The following is a 16,953-nucleotide window of genomic DNA, read 5'->3' as shown; positions in this document are numbered from 1 at the left end:
ATTACAGAGGTTAATTTCATTTTAGGTGAATCGCTGCTCGATTTTCAACGACATAATCAATTTTTTTACGTTGGTTGTCTCATATTTTAACAGTGGTCTTTCACCTTATTCAAATTGTATAAACTTATTGAAAGATGTTGATGTCGTTTTAATACATTAGATGGGGGAAGAAGACAACCAAAATAGGATGAAAATGAAAAAAGAATACACAACCACCCTTGAAGTCAAGTTCTTTGTATTTATAGATGAATACAATGGAATGAGTTAGACAGCACATGATTTGTGCCTTAGATTTCTATCCTGTTGGTTAAAGCCTAAAGCAGCTAGCAATGTCGCTTTAAATGGCGGGTGGGGGAACTATTATACGAATACAACATAACCTTTTCATCTCTTACATATCAATAATGCTAAAAAGAAAGGAGATTTTCAATACAAAGACACGTTCATAACTTTGCACACTACTTGTCAGAGAATTCGAGATTCAAGAATATGGGGGGCCAGCCATGGCCATGAATTGAATCTGAGAATTAAAAAAAAAAAAAAAAAAAAAATATTGCATTTGCACTCAAATGGCGAACATGCAGTAGAAGACGCGGCCTCTCGATACGGCTGCGGAAAACTGCATCTACATGACCTCTCCTTTTTTAATGCTTTGTGTTTTCGTCCTTGCGTTTCGCTGATAGCTAGTCACTCTCTCACTATTTTGTCAATTATTATTTTTTCCAACCAAACCAAAATTTCTAAACCCAACTAATAAAAGCATATCTAATATGATTAATTTTTTTTTTTAATTGAAGTGTTTGGACTTTATACACACCCAAACTAATATCTTAAAATCCTAAAACTAATAAAAACTTCTATAACTATTCTTATTAACCATAAAGAAAGATTTTAATTCAAAACATCTTAAATAATATATTCAAAAGTTTTTATATAATTAATTAATAGTTATGAATTATTTAAACATTTCAATATTACTGAGTACCGTGACGTACAATTCCTGTGTTTGAAAAATTCACGTCATATAAGGAGTAACGAGAACGTTCATAAATGACTTGGCCGATGAGAGATGACCATTTTTTTTTCCAAGTCTTTTTGTTCTGAAAACAACAATAAAGATAATTCTTTTATTTTTTCGGGGCAACACTATATACTATTTAACTCGTCACTTATTGAAAAGCTTCCACTAACAACTGTGCAGCTGAGGATTGGAGAGGGAGACATAATATCATTGATAAATGCCTACTTAACCGCACTGCAGAGTTATATTGAATAACAATACCCCATGTCTAAATCCATCTTACCATCATAACATAATTAACATTGTCTTTCACTATCACCTCTACATCTGTGCACCTTTGGATAGTCTTTATGAAAATGAGATGGAGAATGATCCAACGGTGGAGGACCCGGTTGTCTTGTCCATCGTCAAAAGGGACGTAATTCAACCTTTCATTGTAAACAGGGTTAAGACTTTTGAGTGCGCATGATGTTGCGAGTTGCGTGTTGCAAGGGTAAAATATTTTTAATTATATCATCCCAAGTAAAGTTTGATAACTCGGACGAACGCTGTCAAACTTTACCCCCCCTTTGTCAGAGATATTTATTTACCCCGTCGACGGTGATGGCAACTAGAAACCGCACCGCCTTCTCTCTTCGTTTTGGGTCCAAGTGAAAGACTTTTCAAATATGAAAGTAAATCTTCTGTATTTACCGATTGTTGATTACGATATTAATTCCCCCGTCGACGTGATGATTGAACTAGAAACCGCACCGCCTTCCTCTCTTCGTTTTGGTTCCAAGTAAAAAGCTTTTCAAATTGTTAAAATAAATCTGTATCTACCCAGATTCTCGATTACGATGAAATTAATAAAAAGAATAGAAAGAAAAGGGTACATTCTATTAAAATATACATTATTTGCATTGATCTGAAAAGGGACAAGAGCATACGTATACTGAAGTTCTTACATAACAATATAGATCAAAGCGAATTGATGATGATGATAAAATATAATAATAATATAATGTAATTATTATAACAGCATAAACAGCAAAATCAAATAAATAGGGATCATCCATGTCCCCAACCTATACAAAAGACGATTTTTTTGGTTGTTCTTCAAATTAGTCTTCTGAACCTCCCAGAAAATTACCAAAATGAATTCTAATCTTCAACCTAGCTGATAATTAATTCCTAATATATTTACACGATCTTCAATTTGTTGCTTCCAAATTTACTCCATCGTTTCTTCTCTCTTCTTCTCCTTCAGATACTATCACATCGAGGGAACAAAAAGCCCATAAATAAAACCCAAAAATCGGATCAGAAGAAAGCATGATCAACCTTTCGAACCACGCCAGCCACTTCTCAACCGTCAGTTCGCCCGTTCAACAAATCCCGAAACCCAATCAACATCCGAGCCCCATTAGACTGAGACGGGTCGCCACGCTCCAGAGAATTCTCTTGCTTTTTCTCAACTTCTTGCACGTAAATCCCTCCCTGACTCAACCTTTCCATTACAGCTCTTCCTCACTAATATTTTCAAACGGATCCAGTAACCGCATACCGGGGCGGTTCGGAGTGCCGTTGGTGTTGAGAAGGCTCAAAAACCCGGTCGGAGCATTGACCCGCGTGGAGACCGTAGCCGGGAGAGCCACCCATATGAATTTCCATGAAGATGGCAAGACTTCACCTTCCCCAACTGCAGATTCTCTCAGAGAAGCCACCATCTCTGCTGATTGACCTCGAACCTAGTGACCGACTCATAGATTGACTCATGGGCGACTCAGCTGGTACTCATGAGGAGAAATCGACTCCGGGAAGACAAAAACGGCACGTCTAAGCACAGAAGAAGTATCAACGCTTCTCGGGCCTCTGACGAGGTAAGATTCTAAGCTGCCTCCGGTGTGTGGGCGAGAAACACACCCCGTCTCCTACACCAGGTCCGTCCTTGCAAGGCTGAGTACGGTAACGGCCGGATGGGCCAGCACTCGAACACGCCATGACGAACTCACAAGATTCGCCTTTCTTACAGCTTCCCTTACGGAACTCGGGGCATGCCGCCCCGAATAGTGATCTTTCTCGGGTCACGCCTACGTGCCTCCTCCCCTGGATGAGCGTACGGAAATTCCGTCCAGTCATGAGACCTGCCACGTGCACTTCCTTACCTGAACTCGAACATGCGAAAGGGTCGCATGAGTAAGCGTCGACGGGAGAGTCGGAATCCAGCCCGAAATATCAGTATCCGAATCAAATCCTGATCATTAACGGCATATATATGGTTGGAGAGCCGCCAAGGTTCTTGGAGATAGTTGGCAGTTAACATCAGGGCTGCCGTTTGCTTGCCGTTAAAGGAGTGAGGAGATATATATCAGCCGTTGGATCTTCGTGGAGTGGAGGCCACGGAGGGACGTGGACCGTCGGATTCGGACGATGGCGCTCCGCCGAGCATCATTTTTCAGTTTGTTGCTTGTTTTGTGGATTGCCGTTTTTTCAGGGAACACTATCAGGCTTTGCTTCTGTTTATAAATCTGCCAGGAGGGGAGTTTATACTATGGTTTAGTTAATTTTACCATGGGTTATGCATTTATCTAGGAGCAGCCTTTTGTACTGCAGTTAAAAACTTAATTATGGGAAACGTTTGTTTTACGGGCTGTATGTAAGGGGCTAAGAAGGTGTTGAATTAGAAATCCACATTGTTGTGGAGGAGAATTATCTCGCCGCGTGGCAGATAGTCATCTTAATTAACAAAACTATGACACTGCCGTGTCATTCTTTAATTATCGGGTTGGAATATTTATTCTGGATACGCCGTAGTGTTCCAAAGTCGGTGGAAATAAGATGCGTAGGATAAAGATGAAACAATGAGTTCAAAAAGACAATTCTTTCTTTATTTCTGGCCAAAAAACGAAATTCGATCATTAGGCAATTTTGTAAGTCTTTTATTGACATTTCATAGTTGTACTTAATTATGTCCATTGTGACAAAACGTATACCTTGTAACTTGTTAAAGAACTCCTTAACATTTTAAGTTTAACATGTTTATTTTATTTAATCACTCTTTCAACCATTTATGTTTATACTTTGATATTTTAAATAAAATGATTGGGTGAGACATGTTCACCTCTCCTAGTGGAACACTTTGATATTATCTTATATCAAACTATTTTATTATTATAATGTTTCCACGACGATATATATAAGTGGACAATATTAAAGTAGATTTACATTGTGATTATAACATTTTTATGTATTTTTGGAAACTAACAAGATTCTTGGAAACACTTTTAGAAATATAGGATAACTTATTTGTATAAATATCTTTAGATTATTGAGTAGTTCGATAGAGACTCTTTGATATATTATTCAAAAGATTTGAGTTTTGATATTTTCTTTTGTTAATAGGATATCACAAATCTTACAGGATCCCAAGATTATTTGAAGTACACAAACTAATCGAACATCCCACTCATACCAAATAAAAATAAATAAATAATTTATGTATATTAGTTTGTTGGATAATTCTTCATTATACTAAAAGGAATAATTTAATTTTCATTATTTATAAATTTCCAATAGATTATTCTTAGGTCATATCTAATTTCTTTTCATTTTACAACTCCATAATAAGTTTTGTCTTTTCCATTGTCTCACCATGTGTGCCAAATTATGCTTTCACTAACAGGGTGTGTAAAAAATAAAATGATATTTGATACTGTTGTCTATATATAGTTGATGATTATGATGTAGAAATATTCTTTGCCCGATCAATAGACAGAATAATTTAGAAAACTTGTAAAATAATTCATACCCTTTTAAAGCTGAATTGTGGTTTATGAAGAAACCTCATACTCAATAGTATTAATTACCTCTTTCCTAATTTGTTAAATTTTTACTCTAGTCATAAATTCGTTTTCAGTGTAATTAACGGTGCAAATATGGTGGATGAGATCAGGACCCACCTAATAAATGCCCTTAATTCTCTAATTACCTTGACACTGCTACATTTTTTGATTCTCCCAGAGGGTGGTATCACGGAATTTAGTTTTATTGGCCATCTTCTAGGGATCAGTTCCTCTAATATCTTATAACAAGAAAAATAGACCGATAAGCCTTCTCATTAACTATTTTCCACCAAAAATTGGTTAGCTTATAATTGGTTATATGGGATTGTTGAGTAGAAAAAATCTATTATAAATTAATTAATTAATTATGAATTGTTACGTGAAAGGAAGTTAATAAGAACCATTTATCAGTGTAGTATTATTCACATCTTATTTTCACGACAACTTCAGATATTATTCAATTTGTTACTGTATATTAAGGATAAATATCTTGGTGTATAAAAAAACTCCCATAAAGTACTATTAAACCCTCTAAAATATAGCAATAAGCCCTCTGAAGTATACAAAATCTCAATAAATATATATAAAAAAACTTAACTTGTTAAAACTTTAACATATCTAAATGACTAAATAAAGTATATTTATTTATAAAATGACACATATATTATTAGAACCTTTATATACAATTAAATCTCAATAAATTGATATTTTTTGGACCATGAAAATTTATTGATTAATCAATATATTTTTTAGTCATACAAATTAATAAATTATAAATTTATTGAGACATTTCTGATTTTCTTTTTCCAAAACATCAAACTTCATGCATGTAATGTCATTGCTACATTATACAGTGGCTTCTCATCTCAAAGATGTAAAGAAATCAATAATCAAACCTTTGGAACTTAATGCAACAATCACATTGCATAATTTTCTCTTGTAACACGAGAACACTATGCAGAGCTTCTTAATGCACTAAGAAACATTAGAGATGAGGTTCAAGAAGACATCAATTTCAATAGGAAACAAGTAATATTACAGTTATATTTTACAAAAAGTCTCGTAATTGAGTTATATATATATATTGTTATTGTTATTGTTATTGTTATTGTTATTATTAATTTACCACATCGGTCCCAAGTTGGGATCGGCAAAAAATATTATTTAATTAAGGTTATTAATTTATCGAGTATAAGTTCATCAAGGTTTAACTATATGTATATATTTTTATTTACCTCCATTTAACATCTTAATCAAGCATATAAGTAGTTTTGCACATTGGTATCACATGTGTTTTCTTAAAAAGAAAAAAATAACAAATTTAAAAATTTTGTAAATGCACAAATCAATTGAAGGTTATAAACTATAAAATATGATAAAATAAAAAGTTGACGATTTTTTCCCATCCAAATAATGACTTCATGACACTTTCCCACTTACAGAATACCGTTTTACTACCCAAATTTATATTCTGGCAGTGAACAGAGAGTAAATTCGGTCCAGGATATTGAGGTTTTTGAAGAGAGGAGGTCATTGAGTCTTTTGGTGGTGAAATGTTGGATTTTGGTGATTGAGATTGATCAAAATTTTACTTGAGATGGGGTAGCTGCGCAAACCCTAATCGCTCAATTGTTGACGATTGGTGGGTTTGGCAAGAGTAAGGCTTTAGGGGTTTTGGTGAGCGATGATCGAAGAAGATAATGGTGGTGGTATGATGTCGTAACGATACTAGAATCGGAAACGAAATATAAATTTGCATAATAAAGTAGTAATTTAAAAGTAAGTGGACGAGAAAGAGTCATTAAATCATTATTTGAGTGGAAAAAAATCATTTACTCTAAAATAAACCTAAAAAAATTTAATGCATGTTTGTTTTTTATCAACCTTATTTCATCTTAATTATTTCAAAATAAAATTAGCTTTTATGATGTAAAAAAATGAAATAAAATTTTAAAATAATAGCAAAAGATTTATTCTAAATAGATTGTATATAATTTTTTTTTTTGAGTCTTATTTGTCATAAAGAAAAAAAATAATAATAATGATTTGGCTCAATTAAGATGGTGAGGAGCCAATAAAATCGCTCTTTAAACTGTTATGTTAAAGTCGGTGAAATACTTATAAATATTCTACCGCATTCATTGATATTTAATACGAACAATATTATGCTTCTCAAGTTCATTGCCGACTAACAACAGAGCAAAGGTGTTAATTTTATTTTCTTACTATTTACTGTTAAAACGTTGATTCAAACGTTGTATTGGAATATAATGTGATGTAATGAACAATATTTAATCGGATAAGAATAGTTTTAATTAATTAATTCGACAGGTTGAACAAATCAAATGCTAAAAGTTAGCCACCCACTAGTAATAGTGTGGGGCTCATGGTAGACAAAAACCATTACAACAGGCCACACAGGGTCAATAGACACATGAAATGAATCTCATAATAAGGATTAAGTAGCTGCATCACACATATTGCAATTAAAATAACAACATTGAGAAAATGAAAATCAAAGCATAAAATGAAGAAAAAAAACAAAAAAAATCAACCACCCTTGAGTTGTTTGATGATAAAAAAGTAAATGAACATCTAACATAATTTTCTCAAAAGAATAATTTAATATTATTTTTTAAATTTAAATTATTTTAAAAATAAAAAGAGAATTTAACAAGATCTCTTGAATTTAAGTTTTTTATCCTTATTAATAAGGATAGCTTTAAAACTCGTATGGTATATTGTATTTATAGTTTCAATGTTTTAAAAAGATTAATTGAGATGTATCTCATTAAAAAAATATATATATATTATTAAAAAAGTGTTATAATTATAATTAGGTATGGTATGGGATAAAATATATAAAGGTACACGTGTACGTAAATATAAGGGATAAGAAGGGAGAAGGCATGTGCAGGAGATGAGTGCAATTCAGGACAAGCATCAAAATCTCTGCCAACTTTATCAGAAAAAATCTTCTGAAAAAGGCAAATAGAAAACAACTGATGGAGGAGGTTTGCTCCAAACACCTGGCTGTCTGGACTCGACACTGACCTAACTTTGCAGTCATTTGCCCCTTCCGTTGCGGCACGTTACATCCATTTTAACTGCGTCTCTAATCCTAACAGTACACCCGCTTTGCCATGGTTTATCCGCTGCTTCCTGCGCATTCTAGAACCCTAGCAACCATCGACTGCAATGCGTAAATATTCTCGCATTTATGACCCCAAAGGGTTGGTGTAATTGGTTGCCTCTTTAAGATCTCACTTACTCAAATATTTTTTTATTAAAACAATTGTTTGATAAATTAAATTCAATTATTTCATAATCATCTAAGTTAGAGCATGAATATTTCTTCCAAAACTCATAACTGAATATGGTTTTCAAGTTTTCAACTATTCTCAATCGTGATTAACTATGTTTTCTTTCTTAATATAATCTAATCAGTAAGCAGCTTTTAATAGTTTAACAACGTTTTCTTACTCTAAAACTTTTAAAATATTACTTTCTCACTTAAAAAATACATTTAATGACAATGTGTTGTCGACCACACCAATCTTCAGTTGATTCCAATATCATTGCGATCACACACCATTATCATCATTTTTCACGATTATCACTCATCAAAACCCGTTAAACTTTACTCCCGTCGATCCCACCAATCTCTGCAAATCAAGTTATTAGTATACAATCGCTTATCCTAAATCAAATTTTAATCAATCAGGACTATGAAAATTCATTCTTCTACCACCAAAAGACTCATTGACTTTTCTTTTTCAAAAGCTCCAAAAGAATGGACTGAGTTAGCTATATGTTTGTTATCAAATAAGAAAATGTATTTTTTTAGTGAGAAAGTGATATTTTAAATGCCTGTTAGTGGGAGAATGTCATTAAACCATTACCTAGGTGGAAAAAAGTCGTTAACTCTAATCTAATTACCTATCCCACGCATAAATTGGTGCAACATAATTTTCCACCACTACATCGAGTCCTACCAATCATGTTTAAGTAAACAAGGAAAATCATTAACAGAAGGCCCCATTACATTTGAATGCATTTGTTCTATTTTTAGAATAAACCGAGCTACGAAGAAATGCTGTTCAACCACAAATATCAGCCATAAATTCAGTCATATTAATGTAGTCCATTTGATGATTCCAGGTTCCACTTACGGATGCACTAAATTTGATAAGAAGGAGATTGACGTGAAGTGTGGAATAGGATAAGATTGTGTGATTTAATGTGTATGGGGAAACACAGTGAAAATATTAAGTTTATGGTCTCAGAATGTGTGACCATCCACATGTTGGTAGGTAAGGTGTCCCCAAAAGCGTTTCCCTTTTCCTACTCCATTTATATCTAACTTTTTTTTTTTTTGGTTTTTTGTTTTTTATATCAAATTGGACAGGTTTTGATTAATTTCTAAATTTATTGAATAACTTATAAATTCAAAAAATAAGATAAATCATAATATTATTATAATAAATAATTTTAATATTTAAATAAAAAACTTAAAAAAAATTAAATCTATTTGATCATCAATCTTAAATATTTATTAAATATCTTATAAATTTAAAAAATTAGATAAATCATGATATTATCTAAGTCTTCTGAGTTTGTTTTAGGTACTGGAAATTGGAATAATAGATAGGGAGAAGAGAACTGACGAGTCACGTGAATAGTGGGGAGGAAGAAGGGCTGAAATGGTGCCACAAATGCAAAAGATACGACGCATGGCCTCAAGTCAAGACAAAACACAAAGGGAGCTCGTCGTACCAAAAAAATCTTTCCCAAATGAATGCGATTTTGTACGGAAACTTAGCTTGTCTCCTCTTTCTTATCTTTGACCAAACACGTGTCCTTGTCCTTATCTACTGTTGTTGACAAGACTCCTCTATATCAACGCCACGTTTGTTCATCTCAATACGTGGCTTTATCTCCTTGTTTTTATGGTTTTGAGATTCGTGTGATTTGACGTCACTTTATCTCTTTCCATTATTGATTTTTTTATTATTATTTATTTTCCCATATTTTATTGATAAATATTGGAATATCGCTTACAAAATTATTTTATATAACTATATATATAAAGTAGAGTAGATTGCTTTCGATGCTTTCTTCGTCCATAATGTATTTTTACTTGAGACTTATTTTTTTTTTCTGTTTTGTATTTTAGCTAAAACTGTATTCCAGACTATCTGATTTTGTTGTTAATTAATCTGCAATATAAACAGATTAAGACTATATAACTAACAATTAATGTTGAGTCTTGAACTTTATGATTGTTATCTATTAATTTATGCGGTGGGTTCATATATAATTTAATAGAGTGTAGTATATAATTGTAGATTAGAAGAATAATATAAGCATTAGCCCTTCTTTTTAAATGGCCCACGCTTGATGATAATTAAGAATAAAATGTGATTATTATATTGCAATAAACAACTGTTTATATATTTTGCCATGTGTGCAAAGCAATTACACCTTCACGTGAATACAAAGGGGATAATAACAGTTTCTTCCCCAAACTTTAGTTTAAGTAAGTTTTAATCCCTATTATAAGTATTATTAGCGAACCTTAAAATCCAAAACTAATTGAACATGTGTTATCTGGCATCGGCCCTTTTAAAAGTGGAAACGTTTTAATAATCAATGGGAAAATTTTTCAAAGTTCACAACTCTTAATTGACAAAGAAAGTCATGAAAAGAATGGTTACAAAGTAAATGGGTGGGGTGAATGTAACAATTTTTAATTTTACCAAGGAGGTGTCAATATTGGTCAGATTTAGAAGATCTTGATGGCTTTTCAAGGGAAAGCAAAAGATAAAGAGGAATAAGTAATCGCTCTATTACATCTACTTTTTCTTTGTTTTAGTAACTAAGGATTAGGAGATTACTGTATAAATAGAAGGCCACGTGGAAAGCATATCATCAGCCCCCACCACATGATTTCCCCTCTCAAATAGGTAAACATCTCAGCCGCTAATTTTTTATATTCAATAATATACACATAACTTTTTTTTTTTTTTTTTTTTATCTTTTTCTCAAACATGACTATGTCAACATCCACATATTAATATCCTACTGAAGATTATATTTATGGGTCCACTCCTACTATGATTAATTTCTACAGCTTAAACTGATTTGAAGGGTACAAGAAAAAAAAAAACCTTGTTACTGTATGATTTGTATTAATCTATTACAATTTTATAAATAATCCTAAATATTAAACACAGAATGTTATTGGAAAAGGTTTATTTGATATTTTTATTTTAGCAATTAATTATGATATATAAATCTGTAAAAGATTTTAATTAAAAAGATAAAAAAGAAAAAGAAAAATGAGCATTCTGGAAATACAATGGACCTGAGTGGTGAATGATAGGGCCCATGTTTGCGCCATTATGGTTTATGGAAGATGAAGTATTGAAGGGGTTTCTTGTTTGAACAGTCAAAACAATCTGATGCTGACAAACTTGCACACTACTTCAAATTTGACTCCTTCAAAGAAATCCGATTTAAACTTAAATGAAAGAGATTGCAGGAATAGAAATTCGTTTTACATGTGTTTAGAATTTTTCAAGGAGAGAAACATTAAATCCATCATCAGGTTTTGGTTCAATTTTTCAACTACTAAGAAATGCCCTCCTAAAACTTACAATAGTTAATTAAATTATAACTCTAAAACAATGTTTTTTTTACAGATAAACGAGTTAATTATCCTTTTTATCTTTATGTATACAAGTGAATTATATATTCTGTTCAAGCACGGGTTAGCGTCTATTAGTATCGGGTGGTCTATCCAAATAGTTTAAACATCAGGATGTGGAGTGCATGGAAAGAATATTGATGTTTGATAGTCGGGTTCATATCTATGTTTCAGGTTCACGTACAGGGGCAGTGCTATACAAAAATGTCATATTTTCTTGTAAATATTGAAATTTTGTACACTATGCTTCACGTGTAGTAGGGGCACTACCAATTCAACTATTGAGATTATTGGATAAATATGATTTTATTTAAATAAGAAATGACAAAGCAAGTAAAATGATATAGCAAAGATTTTGCACCGTTGAATGTCATAATCATAAAAGAATAATAATATATTTTTTATATATATTACTTTAAGTTTGGCAATGTGTGTCCTAGGTTTGGTTCGATTGCCTTTATTCAACATCAATTGACAGGGACGTTTGATAGATACTTTTTCTTTTTCATTTTATTAATCCTTTGAATTTTTTGCCAAACTTAGTTTTTTTTTTTTAATGACTCGAAAGTATTTGGACAATTTACGTGTATGTAAACTAATTTTTTAGAATTATAAAATTATCAAAAACTTGAATTTGAGAGACTATATTAGATACTTCTCTTACTCTTTTACTTTTAAGGAGACTCAAACTTTTAAAACTGTATTAGATCATTCTCTTACTCTTGTATATGTTTAAAAGTTACTCACAGTTTATTTACTTACTCACCAAGATATCTCCATTTATCCCTCTTCACAAAATCATAATTTAATCAGAGAATATACTACCTAATTAAGCATCATGATTAAATTAATAATACAAATATCTCAAAACAATTGACGGAATCAAGTGTCTGACCATCGGAATTGGATGTTAATTCTCCAAGTTGTGTACTAATTGGGACCCAAATTCAACCCCACAGTTTGTTAAAAAGCTTCATCTAAAGATGTTGGTTTTGTTTTATAAATTAATATTAACCCCAAGGTTTAAACAAAACCGGATGAAATGAATCTTATAAAGCTATCTTCTGTTGTGTGTTAAGATTGAAGTACCTGTAAAGTTAATTAAAATCTTATCGAAAACCCCTAACAGAATGATGAGCTCGTGGTTCAACCAATTGGTGAAGAAACAAGGATAAGGGTTTCTGGTTTTGAGTATTAATTTAAATGGAGACAAGCATGGATTCCAACTAAGCCAAGTAGGTATATTATAAAATTAATTGACCTTTTTATGTTTCGGGTATCTCATTGAACTACCTTCATGCTGCCTAATTAATTCACTAATGTTCTAGCTTTCCCTTTATCTTGTCCGCCAACATATTCTTTGCTTTGTAGGTTCAATTGCATATTCTTCTACGTTATAATAACCGAGACTGAGAAAGACATGTCAGTGTATATGAAATTTGAGTTTAGGTTAAGAGCCTATTACTCCAGGCCCACCAGGCTAGACTTCTTGGGCTTTGTCAGAAGCCCAAGTTCATGCTTCTTGTAGGCCCTTCTTCTTATTTGTGTGTGTCTGTGTATATATATATTCTTCAATATAAAACCGAAATCTAGATCTCAAGTTGGGAGCATGCATTCTGCATAAATAACGTATTAAGTCTTTAACCCTAAGTGGTTGGTCTGACAGTCAACGAGGTTTGCTTATTTTCTTGAGTTTTTGGATTCAAATTTTGGGATCACCTGCCACAATAACATTGTAGCTTATCTAGTTCTTTGGGCTTGTAGGGTGTTCAAGGAATCCATTAAGTTATTTTAGCTTACTTGGTCATTTGAGCTTGTAAGGTGTTTAATGGACCTAGAAATTAATTGAGGTGTGTATAAATTAACCTGAACACCCGGTTACAAAAAAAAAAAAGAAAAAAAGAAAAAAAAATTGAGGAGTCTTTAGAACCTGTTCGTCATCATGGAGTTCATATATTGGAACGAATCGAAAGATTATTATGTATAAATGTAGAGAAGATTAGAACGGTACGCTTATGTGAAAGAAAAGTTCATAAAACATTAAACATTACAACAAAAAGAACACCATCAGGCGGTGCCTGGAATATTATTTCTATTCCTTATTACCACACTAAACTTAAACTACTACTGCTTGCTGCAAAAACAAAGTTAGTGGCATGGACAACCACTGTTTCATTACTTTCTGCTAACACCACCCTTCCCTTCACCACTTCAACTTCTCTGGAAAGTACTGCACCAAAATTAAAGAGATGAAGGCTCAGAGAACTCATTTTCACTGCATCATATTTAAATTACTACTTAAAATGATACGCGTTTAGAATACCTTCTTGATGAGGGAGAGATAGTATGACTTCACTTCCTCCTGGTTGATCTTAATCTTGCTCTTGCTGTACAGGTCATACTTGCTACTCCAAATCAAAATAAACTTTATACGTTAGTTTTAATTTATAATTAACTAAATTGTCAGGCTATTATGAACTGTATCTCGTTGCTGATTCATTTACGGGTTATTTTGTGTTGAATTTTTATAAATTAACCATGATCGTTTAATTTATCGGAAAGTTTATATTTACTTGAACACATGCAGCCACTTGAGCATCTCCCTGTCCTCATCATTCATAAGGAATGAGTACGCTCCTGATCGATGCATTGCTTCTCATAAGGAAAAATATTCTAATTAGTAATTGCATGACATTGAATTATATATAGCTACTGGAGTTTATAGGAGACATGACTCACCGTAGAAGGAGTGGAACCTGATGATGAAGAGAGCAGCTGGTGGAAGAGTAGTCTTATTGCCCTTTGCTACCTTTCAGAATAATAAATGTGATTAGTTAATATAAAGACAAAAATAATCTCTGAGATGACATGGGAAAACTGAAGTGATAACCACACATACCAGGTACATGTATTCATCATGGCCCCAGGACATAGTGACATTCTCAAGTCCACAGTTCTCAGTGTAGATACCCAGCTTGGTTTTCAATGCAGGGTTTTCAGAATCTGGGTTGTCCTTGAAAAACTGCAAAGAAACAAATTAAATTACCGTATTTTTTGTTACTTATTTATTTGGTTCTAAATTAGAAAGATTTTAATTTCCATAGATCGGAACGGCGCAGTAGTTCTGGACAGTATCACGTTACCTGGTGATGCACAACGGACTGGTCAAAAGCACATCCCAACGGAAACGTGTCACCTGAGGAAATTTACAAGTCATAAGGAGAGAAACAACACTTATTTGCATGAGCGAAATCTGGAGCCAGAAAGTAAACGAAGATTCTAAAGAATATTGGAACGTACCCACAACAGACCACTGAGGCTGCTCACCGAATGATGGGTGCAAGAGAACTTTTCCCAGGTCTGCAACGGGCGCACGTTTCAAATTGAGTTAGTATATATACGTGCATGTTCATTTGAAAACATTTTTGTTATATATATTTGCATGAAAGAAAGTGGTTGATAATTGCCATGAATGAGTGCAGTGAGATGCAGCCAATCTTCATCAGGATAATCTCTCCTGATAGCCTCAGCGCTCTGGAGAAGATGCTCGATTTGGGGCTCATCGAGATCTGGGTCACTCTCGTCCACATATTCGTTGAGGAGTTCACAGCATTCCCATATGGTCATTTCAGCCTTGTCAAGTTTTTCATACTGTTCTTTCTTCTTCTTTGCCTGTCATAATTACTTAATGTTGTAAATCTGAGCATGCATGATATGTATGGCAATTTGAAAAGGAATGAAAAAAATATTTTACAAATTCGTAGGTTTGGTAAATGTGATTCTGTCTGTAGAATTCCTGGACGATTGCTTTTCTGACACTCTCTTTTTCATAGTCCCTGTGTAACACATTGATGAGTCAAAATCAGGACATTGATTGTTTTATGTAAAGCCAAATTATAAGGAAATATATGCAAGAGTGAAACCTGAAATTTTGGCCGAAAGCATTGCTCTCCGGGACAACAAAATCGGCGTCAAGCTTTAAATCTTCCGATTTTTCATTCTCCCTCACATTCTCATTGACAACAGGCTCTGGTCACAAAGATAAAATGTCGAAACAAGAGATGATTATGAAAGTAAGAGCACATTGTTATAGAAACATAACAAGACTTGGAAGAAATTAAAATAAAATTAACAATGTACCATGAACAATAATCGTCATGGTATAGCAGTGGAGGAAAGGCAAAATGGAAGCTGCGATGACTGATGATGAGTTTAACAATGTCTTAGGCTCCTTTTATAGGCTAAAACCTGGCCGGGTTGCATAAAAAATTACTAACATAAGGGCCTGCATTTCTGAGCAAATTACACAAACACCATTTATTTCATTTATGATCAAGTAAATAGAAGAATTTATTAATTGGGTACGTTCAAGCACACATTAAGTTAACTTTACTTTATATGGAATTGATATTTAAGATTTATAAAGACTCTTAGAGTCTTTGTACAAAGTGATGTGACAGCTGTCATACCACTAGTTTGTGAAAAGAAAGAGAAGATTGATTTAAAACTAGTGGTGTGATAGCTGCCACATCACTTTGTACAAAGATTCTTTATACCTCTAACATTTTCTATTTAAAAATATGGTAAAAGTGGGATCCTTATTCATCTTCATTGTCATATTTAATTTAATAAAAATAATTTTAGCTATCATCTGAATGTGTGAAAAACATTGTAGTGTTATTGAAATTACCCTCTTATATTTAACTTTGTAAATGGTAAATCCACCAAATATAGTGTTTCATCGCGAAATTGATATGACATTTACTTGTGTGCGTAACGAAATAACTACATTCAATTGACATGTCGTCAGCAATACAGGATAGATAACTTTATAACAATTCCAACAATATTGATAATGTCGTCATGTTCGAAAACATGACCGTTAATCGACGACACAACTGTAGTTTATTTATCTTAATCGACGACACATAGATTTGAGAAATTTTAACTTATTTTTTTATTCAATTTTTTGATAATTAATATTTATTATAATTTAAATTTTTTATCTAATAATTTAAATATAAGATTGTTTTGTCCGACCATTTAACAATGGAATTCATCCGGATTTTAATTCCAAATTTTATAAAGATTTTCGATTACATCAAAGTATTTTATTTACTATAACATATAAACACAGTTCTCATTAATGTTACTTTGTCATTAATTTTAACGTATATTTTCTACTTTTTTTTTTTTTTTTTTTAAATGAGTTGATGTTACATGATAACACATTACATGAGTTGATAATTTTAGTATAAGATATACAGACTATGAATGATGGATATTTTCTTAAAAAAATTACTCTGACTTCTTATGTCTTCCTAGTTCTATCAATAATAAAAAAAAAAAATCTATAAATTATAATAAGAAAAATGAATATTTCGAGTATATTTTTGTCT

The 16,953-nt window shown here is 32.5% G+C and overlaps 2 pseudogenes; both read right to left on the bottom strand.

Annotated features, from left to right (window-relative positions):
* Positions 1-2,368: 2,368 nt before the first annotated feature.
* On the bottom strand, positions 2,369-4,026 carry LOC116121307 (annotated as a pseudogene).
* A 9,731-nt stretch (positions 4,027-13,757) lies between these two features.
* Positions 13,758-15,713, bottom strand: LOC116121306 (annotated as a pseudogene).
* Positions 15,714-16,953: the final 1,240 nt, after the last annotated feature.

The sequence above is a fragment of the Pistacia vera genome, unplaced genomic scaffold, assembly GCF_008641045.1.
Source record: "Pistacia vera cultivar Batoury unplaced genomic scaffold, PisVer_v2 Contig971, whole genome shotgun sequence".
NCBI lineage: Eukaryota > Viridiplantae > Streptophyta > Magnoliopsida > Sapindales > Anacardiaceae > Pistacia > Pistacia vera.
Note: the sequence above shows the minus strand (reverse complement) of the source record. Positions and strands in the feature narration are given on the sequence as shown.